Consider the following 12,319-nt stretch of genomic DNA (forward strand, 5'->3'; position numbering starts at 1 on the left):
GAGGTTCTTTGCCATCCTGATCCCTGGGTATGGGACCGCCAAACTGGCAAGGGAATCCATTAACATGGCATCCGTTGTGGAACGAGTAGCCAATGATACCTCGGAGGCCCTAGTTAAAATCAATGCAGAAATGGTAGCAATCCGCACAGTAGCCCTACAGAATAGACTGGCCCTTGATTACATCCTGGCTGAAAAGGGAGGTACTTGCACCCTACTCGGAACTGAGTGTTGCACATATATCCCAGATAGCTCCGAAGAAATTACCCACTTAGCGGAGCATATCCAATAGGAGGTAGAAAAACTTAAGCAACCCCCATCATTCACTTTGTGGAGTGGAGCCACTGAATGGCTAGGTTCAATAGGAACTTCATTGGTGGAAGGTTTAATTCTATTTGTTGTAATTGTTTTACTTTTATATTGTTTGTTTATGTTGATTAAATGTTGTTGCGCCAGGCGGCTGTAGCTGCTGTCCCGCAGGTGAGACACCTTGCAGGTCCCAGCAGACCATCTGTATGTGGCACAGGAGTATGTTATGCTTAAGGAAAGGTTGTTTACTGGTTGAATTAAAATATTGATTTGGATTAAATTGGAATAAGGTTAATTAACCTATTAAAACCAGACTTCCATTGTGGCCACGATGGAACTCGGGTTGGTGTAAATTTGTGTGGAAGCTACTAGTCCGGACATGTGGCGAAACACATCAACAAATTTTAGAAGGAAACTCTATTAACATGTATGAAATTATTTTGTAGAATGTTTAACCAGTGATACCTGATGTTTTATGATTCAGTTTGTGAAAGAATCAAAGGGGGGATTGATAGAGTATTCAAACAGGCTCATTAAGACAGACTGTGAAAATTCACAGACCTCCAAGTCATGGCTGCTACGCAGTTCGGCATGTTGCATTAACTCATCAATCAACTTGACATTTTCGGACCTTGGGTAGCGAGCTAATTAAAACGTTAAAAGACTTTCGATTGAGCCAATAAGGTCAAAGAAGGCGAGTTCTTTTCTGTAAATTGATACAGGTATAAAATACAGCCATTTTGACCATGTGTCTCAGTAAGACAAAGAAACTGGCAATCAGCCAGCAGTTTGTTGCTCTCTGCTAAGATTAAAAAGTTAAAACTACCATCGGAGTTCGTATTTCATTGGAAATTAAGAGATCTAACACTTTGGGTACTGTTGGGGGAGATGACTCATCAGGGGAAGGCAGCAGCAGCCAAGTCCATGGCACCAGGGCTGGCTCTGCTGCACAGGAGGGCAGAAAAAGAGTGGGGGAGCTAAAGTGATAGTGTATTCGATTGTAAGGGGTATAGATAGGCGTTTTTGCGGCCACAAACGAGATTCCAGGATGGTATGTTGCCTCCCTAGTGCAAGGGTCAAGGATGTCTTGGAGCGGCTGCAGCGCATTCTGGAGGGGGAGGGTGAACAGCCAGCTGCCGTGGTACATATAGGCATCAACGATATAGCTAAAAAACGGGATGAGGTCCTACAAGCTGAATTTAGGGAGCTAGGAGTTAAATTAAAAAGTAGGATCTCAAAGGTAGTAATCTCAGGATTGCTACCAGTGCCACGTGCTAGTCAAGAGTAGGAATTTCAGGATAGCTCAGATGAATACGTGGCTTGAGGAATGGTGCAAGGGGGAGGGATTCAAATTCCTGGGACATTGGAACCGGTTCTGGGGGAGGTGGGACCAGTACAAACTGGGCGTTTTGCAACTGGCCAGGAACAAAACCGATGTCCTCTGCGGAGTGTTTGCTAATACCGTTGGGGAGGGTTTAAACTAAAATGGCAGGGGGATGGGAATCTATGCAGGGAGACAGAGGGAAGGAAAAAGGGGGCAGAAGCAAAAAGTAGGAAGGAGAAAAGCAAGAGTGGAGGGCAGAGAAATCGAGGGCAAAACTCAAAAAGGGCCACATTATAACATAATTTAAAAAGGACAAAGAGTGTTAAAAAAACAAGCGTGAAGGCTTTGAGTCTCAAAGCGAGGAGCATTCGTAATAAGGTGGATGAATTGACTGCGCAGATAGCTGTTAACGGGTATGATGCAATTGGGATTACGGAGACATGGCTCCAAAGTAACCAAGGTTGGGAACTGAACATCCAGAGGTATTCAATATTCAGGAAGGACGGACAGGAAGGAAAAGGAGGTGGGATAGCGTTACTGGTTAAAGAGGAGATTAACGCAACAGCAAGGAAGGACATTAGCGTGAATGATGTGGAATCTATATGGGTAGAGCTGCGAAATACCAAAGGGCAGAAAACGTTAGTGGGAGTTGTGTACAGACCACCAAACAGTAGTAGGGAGATTGGGGATGGCATCAAACAGGAAATTAGGGACGCGTGCAATAAGGGTACAGCAGTTATCATGGGTGACTTTAATCTACATATTGATTGGGCTAACCAAACTGGTAGCAATACGATGGAGGAGGCTTTCCTGAAGTGTATTAGGGATGGTTTTCGAGACCAATATGTCGAGGAACCAACTAGAGAGCAGGCCATCCTAGACTGGGTCTTGTGTAACGAGAGAGGATTAATTAGCAATCTTGACGTGTGAGGCCCGTTGGGGAAAAGTGACCATAATATGGTAGAATTCTTCATTAAGATGGAGAGTGACACAATTAATTCAAAGACTAGGGTCCTGAACCTAAAGAAAGGAAACTTCAACGGTATGAGACGTGAATTGGCTAGGATAGACTAGAGAATGACACTTAATATGGCAGGGGGATGGGAACCTATGCAGGGAGACAGAGGGAAGCAGAATGGGGGCAGAAGCAAAAGATAGAAAGAAGAAAAGTAAAAGTGGAGGGCCACATTGCAGCAAAATTCTAAAGGGGCAAAGTGTGTTAAAAAGACAAGCCTGAAGGCTCTGTGCCTCAATGCGAGGAGTATTCGTAATAAGGTGGACGAATTAACTGCACAGGCAGCAATTAATGAATATGATATAATTGGCATCACGGAGACATGGCTCCAGGGTGACCAAGGCTGGGAACTCAACAACCAGAGGTATTCAACATTCAGGAAGGATAGACAGAAAGGAAAAGGAGGTGGGATAGCGTTGCTGGTTAAAGAGGAAATTAACGCAATAGTAAGGAAGGACATTAGCTTGGATGATGTGGAATCTGTATGGGTGGAGCTGCGGAATACCAAAGGGCAGAAAACGCTAGTGGGAGTTGTGTATAGACCACCAAACAGTAGAAGTGAGGTTGGGGACAGCATCAAACAAGAAATTATGGAAGCATGCAATAAAGGTACAGCAGTTACCATGGGCAAGTTTAATCTACATGGAGATTGGACTTACCAAACTGGTAGCAATGCGGTGGAGAAGGATTTCCTGGAGTGTATTAGGGATGCTTTTCTAGACCAATATGTTGAGGAACCATCTAGAGGGCTGGCCATCCTAGACTGGATGATGTGTAATGAGAAAGGACTAATTAGCAATCCTGTTGTGCGAGGCCCCTTGGGGAAGAGTGACCATAATATGGTAGAATTCTTTATTAAGATGGAGCGTGACACAGTTAATTCAGAGACTAGAGTCTTGAACTTAAGGAAAGTTAACTTCGATGGTATGAGACGTAAATTGGCTAGAATAGACTGACAAATGATGCTTAATGGGTTGACGGTGGATAAGCAATGGCAAACATTTAAAGATCACATGGATGAACTTCAACAATTGTACATCTCTATCTGGAGTAAAAATAAAACAGGGAAGGTGGCTCAACCATGGCGAACAAGGGAAATTAAGGATAGTGTTAAAACCAAGCAAGAGGCATATAAATTGGCCAGAAAAAGCAGCAAACCTGAGGACTGGGAGAAATTTAGAATTCAGCAGAGGATGACAAAAGGTTTAATTATGAGGGGGAAAATAGAGTATCAGAGGAAGCTTGCCAGGAACATAAAAACTGACTGCAAAAGCTTCTGTAGATATATGAAGAGAAAAAGATTAGTGAAGACAAACGTAGCTCCCTCGCAGTCATATTCAGGTGAATTTATAATGGGGAACAAAGAAATGGCAGACCAGTTGAACAAATACTTTGGTTCTGTCTTCACAAATGAAGACACAAATAACCTTCCGGAAATGCAAGGGGACCGAGAGTCTCGTGGGAAGAGGAACCGAAGGAAATCCTTTATAGGCGGGAAATTGTGTTAGGGAAATTGATGGGATTGAAGGTCGATAAATCCCCGGGGCCTGATAGTCTGCATCCCAGAGTATTTAAAGAAGTGGCCATAGAAATAGTGGATGCATTGGTGATCATTTTCTAACAGTCTATCGACTGTGGATCAGTTCCTATGGACTGGAGGATAACTAATGTAACACCACTGTTTAAAAAAGGAGGAAGAGAAAAAAACGGGTAATTATAGACCGGTTAGCCTGACATCAGTAGTGGGGAAAACGTTGGAATCAATCATTAAAGATGAAATAGCAGCGCATTTGGAAAGCAGTGACAGGATCGGTCCAAGTCAGCATGGATTTATGAAAGAGAAATCATGCTTGACAAATCTTCTGGAATTTTTTGAAGATGTAACTAGTAGAGTGGACAATGGAGAACCAGTGGATGTGGTATATTTGGACTTTCAAAAGGCTTTTGACAAGGTCCCACACAAGAGATTAGTGTGCAAAATTAAAGCTCATGGTATTGGGGGTAATGTACTGAAGTGGATGGAGAACTCGTTGGCAGACAGGAAGCAGAGAGTCGGGATAAATGGGTCCTTTTCAGAATGGCAGGCAGTGACTAGTGGGGTGCCGCAGGGCTCAGTGCTGGGACCCCAGCTATTTACAATATACATTAATGATTTAGATGAAGGAATTGAGTGTTATATCTCCAAGTTTGCAGATGACACTAAGCTGGGAGCCTGTGTGAGCTGTGAGGAGGACGCTAAGAGGCTGCAGGGTGACTTGGATAAGTTAGGTGAGTGGGCAAATGCATGGCAGATGCAGTATAATGTGGATAAATGTGAGGTTATCTACTTTAGGGGCAAAAACAGGAAGGCAGATTATTATCTGGTGACAGTTTTGAAAAAAGGGGAGGTGCAAAGAGACCTGGGTGTCATGGTGCATCAGTCATTGAAGGTAGGCATGCAGGTACAGCAGGCAGTAAAGAAAGCAAAAAGCATGCTGGCCTTCATAGCGAGAGGATTCGAATATAGGAGCAGGGACGTTTTACTGCAGTTGTACAGAGCCTTGGTGAGACCACACCTTGAGTATTTTGTGCAGTTTTGGTCTCCTGTTCTGAGGAAGGACGTGCTTGTTATTGAGGGAGTGCAGCGAAGGTTCACCAGACTGATTCCCAGGATGGCAGGACTGACATAGGAGGAAAGACTGGATCGGCTAGGCTTATACTCACTGGAATTTCGAAGAATGAGAGGGGATCTCATAGAAACTTATAAAATTCTGATGGGACTGGACAGGTTAGATACAGGTAGAATGTTCCCGATGTTGGGGACGTCCAGAACCAGGGATCACAGTCTAAAGATAAGGAGCTAGCCATATAGGACCGAGATGAGAAGTAACTTTTTCACCCAGAGAGTTGTGAACCTGTGGAATTCTCTGCCACAGAAAGTTGTTGAGTCCAGTTCGTTGGACATATTCAAAAGGGAGTTAGATGTGGCCCTTATGGCTAAAGGGATCAGGGAGTATGGAGAGAAGGCAGGGTGGGGTACTCAGGTTGCATGATCAGCCATGATCATATTGAATGGCGGTGCAGGCTCGAAGGGTCGAATGGCCTGCTCCTGCACCTATTTTTTATGTTTCTGTAAGAAAGAATGTAAAGTTTCCTCTACACTACCCCATCAAACACTTGCAGGGCAGGTACAGCAATGATTAGACACAGAGTAAAGCTCCATCTACACTATCCCACAAGATACACCCAGGGCAGTTACGACACTGGTTAGATACAGAGTAAAGCTACCTCTACACTGTCCCTTCAAACAATGCCAGGGCAGGTAGTGTACGGGTTAGATACAGAGAAAAGCTTCCCCTACAACAACCCATCAAACGCTCACAGGGCAGGGAGAGCATGGATTACATACAGAGCAAAGCTCCATCTGCAGTGTCCCATCAATCACTCACAAGGCAGGTACAGCACAGGTTATGCAGAGAGTAAAGCTCTCTCTACACTGTCCCATCAAACACTCCCAGGGCAGGTACAGCACGGATTAGATAGAGGAAAGCTCCCTGTACAGTGCCCCATCAAACACTCTCAGGGCAGGTATAGCACCGGTTAGATACAGAGTAAACCTCACTCTACACTGTCCCATCAAAGACTGCGAGGGCAGGTACAGGGTGAGTTAGATACAGAATAAAATTCCCTCTACATTGCTCCGTCCAAAATTCCCAGGGCAGGTACAGCATGGGTTAGGCAGAGAGTGAAGCTCCCTCTACACTATCCCATCAAAAGCTCCCAGGGCACGTACAGCACAAGTTAGATAAACATGTAAATCTCAGTCTACCTTATCCGATCAAACACTCCCAGTGCAGGCACAGCACGGGTTTAGATACAGAGTAAATCTCCTTTATTACAACAGTGACTACAATCCAAAAGTACTTCATTGGCTGTAAAACGCTTTGAGAGGTCCGATGGTCTTGAAAAGCACTAAATAAATCCAAGTCTTTCTCTCTCGACATTGTCCCATCAGACACTGCCAGCCCATAATGAGCAAGGCTCAGGGAGGTTGGTTGCTAGGCACTGCAGTGATGTCATAAAGCAGGCCATTCAGCCCAGGTGGTCCTCTCCGTGTCCCTTTAAAGGTGGAGAGCTGGGACATCCTGTCTCAATACAAATCCCCCTGTTCATACTGAGAATCCACGGGGAAGGCCCAAGGCCCTGAGTGTGGAACACAACCAAGGGGGAAAAGAGGAGGAGAGCTGGGATATCCTGTCTCAACACACATCCCGCTGTTCATACTGAGAATCCCCAGGGAAGGCCCAAGGCCCAGAGTGTGGAACACAACCAAGGGGGAAAGAGGAGGAGACACGGTACAGTGTGGGAGATGAGGGAGGAGTCTGCTCATTCCCAGGGGCAGATCAGACAAAGTGCTTTTGAGTGGTGGGTCCAGCAATGAAACTGAAACGAAACCATAGGAATAAATAAAGATCCAATCCAAGGGAACAAGCAACGGGTCACTGGGCAGAAATCACAACCAGCCCAAAATTATTCAATGGGCGAACATCGATTGCTTATTGTGGGAAGTTCTACACTTCAACCATCCATTGAGTGAAGAAGGGTTTCCTAACATCTCTCCTGAATGGCCTGGCTCTGATTTTATGATTATGTCCCCTCGTCCTAGACACCCCAAGCAGAATAACTTTCTCTCTATCTACCCAAGCAATTGCTTTCAAAATCCCACTAAATTCCCAGAGACTAGGTGGAGTATGGGTTAGATACAGAGTAAAGTTCCCTCTACACTGCTGCAGGGCAAACTTCAGTGTCCGCCTCGACCGTGCTGAGCAGCTTATCAATTAAAATTCAGCAGCAGTACGATCTGCCACTGCACTGAAAACTTTCCACCCGCAGCTCCTGATCAGCTTCAGTTTAAAGCTCCCTCTAAACTGTCCCATCAAGCACTCCCAGGGCAGGGACAGCACGAATTAGATACACAGTAAATCTGTGTCAGAGGAAACTGTACCCCAGTGACAGTCAGTGCCAGAGGAAACTGTACCCCAGTGAGAGTCAGTGCCAGAGGAAACTGTACCCCAGTGAGAGTCAGTGCCAGAGGAAACTGAACCCCAGTGAGAGTCAGTGCCAGAGGAAACTGTACCCCAGTGAGAGTCAGTGCCAGAGGAAACTGTACCCCAGTGAGAGTCATTACAATTCGAAATATCTTCAGTTATCAGCAACAAATTGCTTTAATATGGCGCCTTAAATGTCGTAAAATGTCCCAAGGCACTTCACAGCACCTTATCAAACAAAAATTTGACACCCAATCATGTAAAGAAATATTAGCACAAGTGACTAAATGCTTGTTCAAAAGGATAGGTATTAAGGAGTATTGTAGAGACGTTTAGGGAGGGAATTCCAGAGCTTATGGCCTCAGCTGCTGAAGGTACGGCCACCAATATTGGAGGGATGAAAATTGGGGCTGCTCAAGAGGCCAGAATTGGAGGAATGGAAAGATCTCTGAGGGTTGTAGGGCTGGAGGAGGTTACAGCAATAGGGAGGGGCAAGGTTCTGGACGGATTTCAAAACAAGGATGAGCATTTTGAAATCGAGGCATTGATGGAGCAGGGGCCAATGTAGTTCAGCGAGCTCAGGGGTGATGGGTGAAAGGAAATTGGTACAAGTTGGGATGAGAGGGCTGAGGACAGATTGCGTAGAATAGGCCTATATTCTCTGGAGTTTAGAAGAATGGAAGGTGATATAATTGAAACATATAAAATTCTTAGAAGGATTGACAAGGGCTGGATAGTCTCGAACTTTATTAGGATAAGAGATCTGCCATTTAAAACTGAGATGTGATATTCTTCACTTTTGTGAGTCTTTGAAAATCTCTATCGAATAGAGATCTTACTGAATGGAGGAGCAGATGGGAGGGGCTATACGGCCTACGCTTGCTGCTATTTCTTGTGTTCTTGAATAAGGATACGGGCAGGTGTGTTTTTGATTAACTTAAATTTACGGAGAGTGCATGGTGTGAGGCCGATCAGAAAAGCACTGGAGTAGTCCAATGTAGTGGTAAAAGAGGCATGGATGAGGGTTTGAGCAGATGAGCTGAGGAAGGGGTAGAGACCACTGGTGTTAGAGGTGGAAGTAAACGTACTTGGTGATTGAGGGAATATGGGTTCAGAAGCTCATCCCGGGGTCAAGTACAATGCCAATCAATAAATTGCAACTCTCCATATCTGTGTTTCAGTATATTAGAATACTACATACCTCGAGTGATCAATACTTCAATATTCGTAGTTATCAATATATTTACTTATAATTCTAAATGTTCATGAATGAATAATTGATTCTATCGGTGATAGGTCGTGCTGGTATTTCAGATTGGTCTGTGCATCGTGATCAGTGAATTGACAACGTGCTTCCGGTTCAATCTTTCCAATGGCTTTCTCACCAGATGGGAAATATTTGAACATTGAGATCTGATGGTGTCGGTGTGAGTTCAGTCCCACCTAATGTACAGAGACAGGTCCATCTGCTGGGCTCTGCCTCAAACTGGAGTCACCTCTTAGATCAAAGCCCTTTACTCTAAAACACACACAAGATTCACTGTGACTGTGTGTTGAGAGACAGAAACTGATCTCACTTCACATCCCATTGCACGGCCTCATGCTCGATAATTGTGCTCGGTGGTCACTCTCCCAGTCTCATTTCCTGCCTTACCTTGTAACCTGTGTGTACTGTCTACAGGACCGGTGAGTATCTGAGTAAATGGCACTTTCTCTTATCTTTCTCCCCAGTCGATCTATTGAAGCGCTTTCAATCGGAAGGGGCTCACTGGTTGGTGCTCTCAAAATCCTGTGCTGGTTCACCTGCTGTTGTTTCTCAGTCCACAATCCCTGTTTCCTTCCAGCTGTGGAACTTTCTCAATTACTCTGCCATTTACCGGGAGATCTAATTATGGCAGGGCAGAAAATTAGAAAAATATTAATGTTGTGAAGTGGAATGCAGTATAAAGTGTTTTTACAATGTTTCAGAAAAGTATATGTCCAGTATTTCTGTTTGATTTTGTCCTTTTCCTCAGATCTCTGTCCCGCTCATCTGGACTCTCAGAAAATCACCAGAATTCTCCCCGGGTTACACACTGTCTGATCTCACTGGGCCCATCCTTTCCGGGTTACACGCTGTCTGATCTCACCGGGCCTCCGGGTTACACACTGTCTGATCTCACTGGGCCTCCGGGTTACACGCTGTCTGATCCCACTGGGCCCCCAGGTTACACACTATCTGATCTCACTGGGCCCCCGGGTTACACACTGTCTGAGCTCACTGGGAGCCCGGGTTACACACTGTCTGATCTCACTGGGCCCCCGGGTTACACACTGTCTGATCTCACTGGGCCCCCGGGTTACACACTGTCTGATCTCACTGGTCCCCCGGGTTACACGCTGTCTGATCCCACTGGGCCCCCAGGTTACACACTATCTGATCTCACTGGGCCCCCGGGTTACACACTGTCTGAGCTCACTGGGAGCCCGGGTTACACACTGTCTGATCTCACTGGGCCCCCGGGTTACACACTGTCTGATCTCACTGGGCCCCCGGGTTACACACTGTCTGATCTCACAGGGCCCCCGGGTTACACACTGTCTGATCTCACTGGGCCCCCGGTTTACACAGTCTGATCCCACTGGGCCCCCGGGGTTACACACTATCTGATCTCACTGGGCCCCCGGGGTTACACACTATCTGATCTCACTGGGCCCCCGGTTTACACACTGTCTGATCTCACTGGGCCCCCGGGTCACACACTGTCTGATCTCACTGGGCCCCCGGGTCACACACTGTCTGATCTCACTGGGCCCCCGGGGTTACACACTATCTGATCTCACTGGGCCCCCGGTTTACACACTGTCTGAGCTCACTGGGAGCCCGGGTCACACACTGTCTGATCTCACTGGGCCCCCGGGTTACACACTGTCTGATCTCACTGGGCCCCCGGGTTACACACTGTCTGATCTCACTGGGCCCCCGGGTTACACACTGTCTGAACTCACTGGGCCCCCGGGTTACACACTGTCTGATCTCACTGGAAGTTTCAGTCTATCTCCCGCATGTCCCCAAACCCTGAGCTCCGGGGCTGTGTTCAGTTCGGTATTTTCCCTCACAGACTCACCGCACCCTCCCCGCCCGCCGGCCGAACGCTCTGCCCCGGCCCCAGCCGCCCACCATCAGTCCGGTTCCCTGCGGCCCCCCGTTCCCCACATTTTCCAACCGCTGGTTACAGCAAACTGCGCCGCATCCGGGGACTGGGGGTGTGGAGGCACCGAGCATGCGCACTGCGGCCACAGAGCGCGTTCCTGCAAAAATTAATGACTCTCAGAGCATCCGGACCGTCTATTAGCTGCACGCAGCAGATTGCCAGCCACTCCCACCAATAGGAGCCGGCAGCGCCACAGTGCCCCTGTGATGAAGGCGCGCTGGGCAGCTCGGGGGTCACGTGGCTCCTGATTTCAAAAATTGCTGCCGTTCAACCGTTGCCTGGAAACGTCATAGCCCCGCCCACAACCCACGTGACATCACATGGGGCGGTCGGTGCTGAGAGGCTGGACCGCTCGCAGTGCGCCTGCGCCGGATTCCCAGCTCACTCAATCCCATACTCCTGCAGTATTAATAATAACTTTTCTGTTTAGAGCGCCTTTAACGTAGTAAAACGTCTCAAGGCGCTTCACAGCAGTGTTACAGGACACAACACATACATTTGACACCGAGCCACATAAGAACAAATTACAGCAGATGACCAAAAGCTTGGTCCAAGAGGTAGGTTTTAAGGCGAGTCTTAAAGGAGGAAAGAAATGTCCAGATGCAGAGAGGTTCAGGGAGGGAGTTCCACAGCTTGGGGCCCAGCAGCTGAAGGCACGTCCACCGATGGTTGAACAGTTCTAATCAGGAATGTTCAAGAGGGCAGATTTTGAGGAACGCAGATATCATGTGGCATTGTGAGGCTGAAAGAGATTAGAGATAGGGAGGGGCGAGGCCATGGAGGGATTTGTAAACAAGGATGAGAATTTTGAAATTGAGGCGTTGCTTAACCGGGAGCCAATGTAGGTCAGTGAGCAAAGGGGTGATCAGTGATCGAGACTCGGTGCGAGCTAGGACATGGGCTGCTGAGTTTTGGATGATCTCAAGTTTACGTAGGTTAGAATGTGGGAGGCCATTCAGAAGTGCGTTGGAGTAGTCAAGACGAGAGGTAACAAAGGCATGGATGAGGGTTTCAGCAGCAGATGAGCTGAGGCAGGGGCAGATGCGGGCAATGTTACAGAGGTGGAAACAGACGGATTTAGTTATAGAAACATAGAAAATAGGTGCAGGAGTAGGCCATTCGGCCCTTCGAGCCTGCACCGCCATTCAATAAGATCATGGCTGATCATTCCTTCAGTACCCCTTTTCTGCTTTCTCTCTATAATCCTTGATCGTTTTAACCGTAAGGGCCATATCTAACTCCCTCTTGAATATATCCAATGAACTGGCATCAACTCTCTGCGGTAGGGAATTTCCACAGGTCAACAACTCTGAGTGAAGAAGTTTCTCCTCATCTCAGTCCTAAATGGCCTACCCCTTATCCTAAGACTATGTCCCCAGGTTCTGGACTTCCCCAACATCGAGAACATTCTTCCGCATCTAACCTGTGCAGTCCCGTCAGAATCTTATATGTT

At 46.9% G+C, this 12,319-nt stretch overlaps 1 protein-coding gene across 7 annotated transcripts in view; it reads right to left on the reverse strand.

Annotated features, from left to right (window-relative positions):
- The window catches only part of LOC139256194 (zinc finger protein 436-like), a 58,999-nt gene extending 48,082 nt beyond the window's left edge, over window positions 1-10,917 (reverse strand). For 2 of the 7 annotated variants that reach the window (XR_011592153.1, XM_070874148.1), the window contains exons 1-3: window positions 10,833-10,917; window positions 9,327-9,557; window positions 3,305-3,408 (exon numbers count right to left, since the gene is read on the reverse strand). The gene's annotated coding sequence lies outside the window, so the exon portion shown is untranslated. Of the gene's footprint in view, window positions 1-3,304; window positions 3,409-8,873; window positions 9,079-9,326; window positions 9,558-10,779 lie in introns of those variants that run through there. The other 5 variants (XR_011592152.1, XM_070874145.1, XM_070874146.1 and 2 more) reach the window with 4 other exon arrangements.
- Between the last annotated feature and the right edge of the window lie 1,402 nt (window positions 10,918-12,319).

This window comes from Pristiophorus japonicus, unplaced genomic scaffold, assembly GCF_044704955.1.
Source record: "Pristiophorus japonicus isolate sPriJap1 unplaced genomic scaffold, sPriJap1.hap1 HAP1_SCAFFOLD_691, whole genome shotgun sequence".
In the NCBI taxonomy this organism is placed as follows: domain Eukaryota; kingdom Metazoa; phylum Chordata; class Chondrichthyes; family Pristiophoridae; genus Pristiophorus; species Pristiophorus japonicus.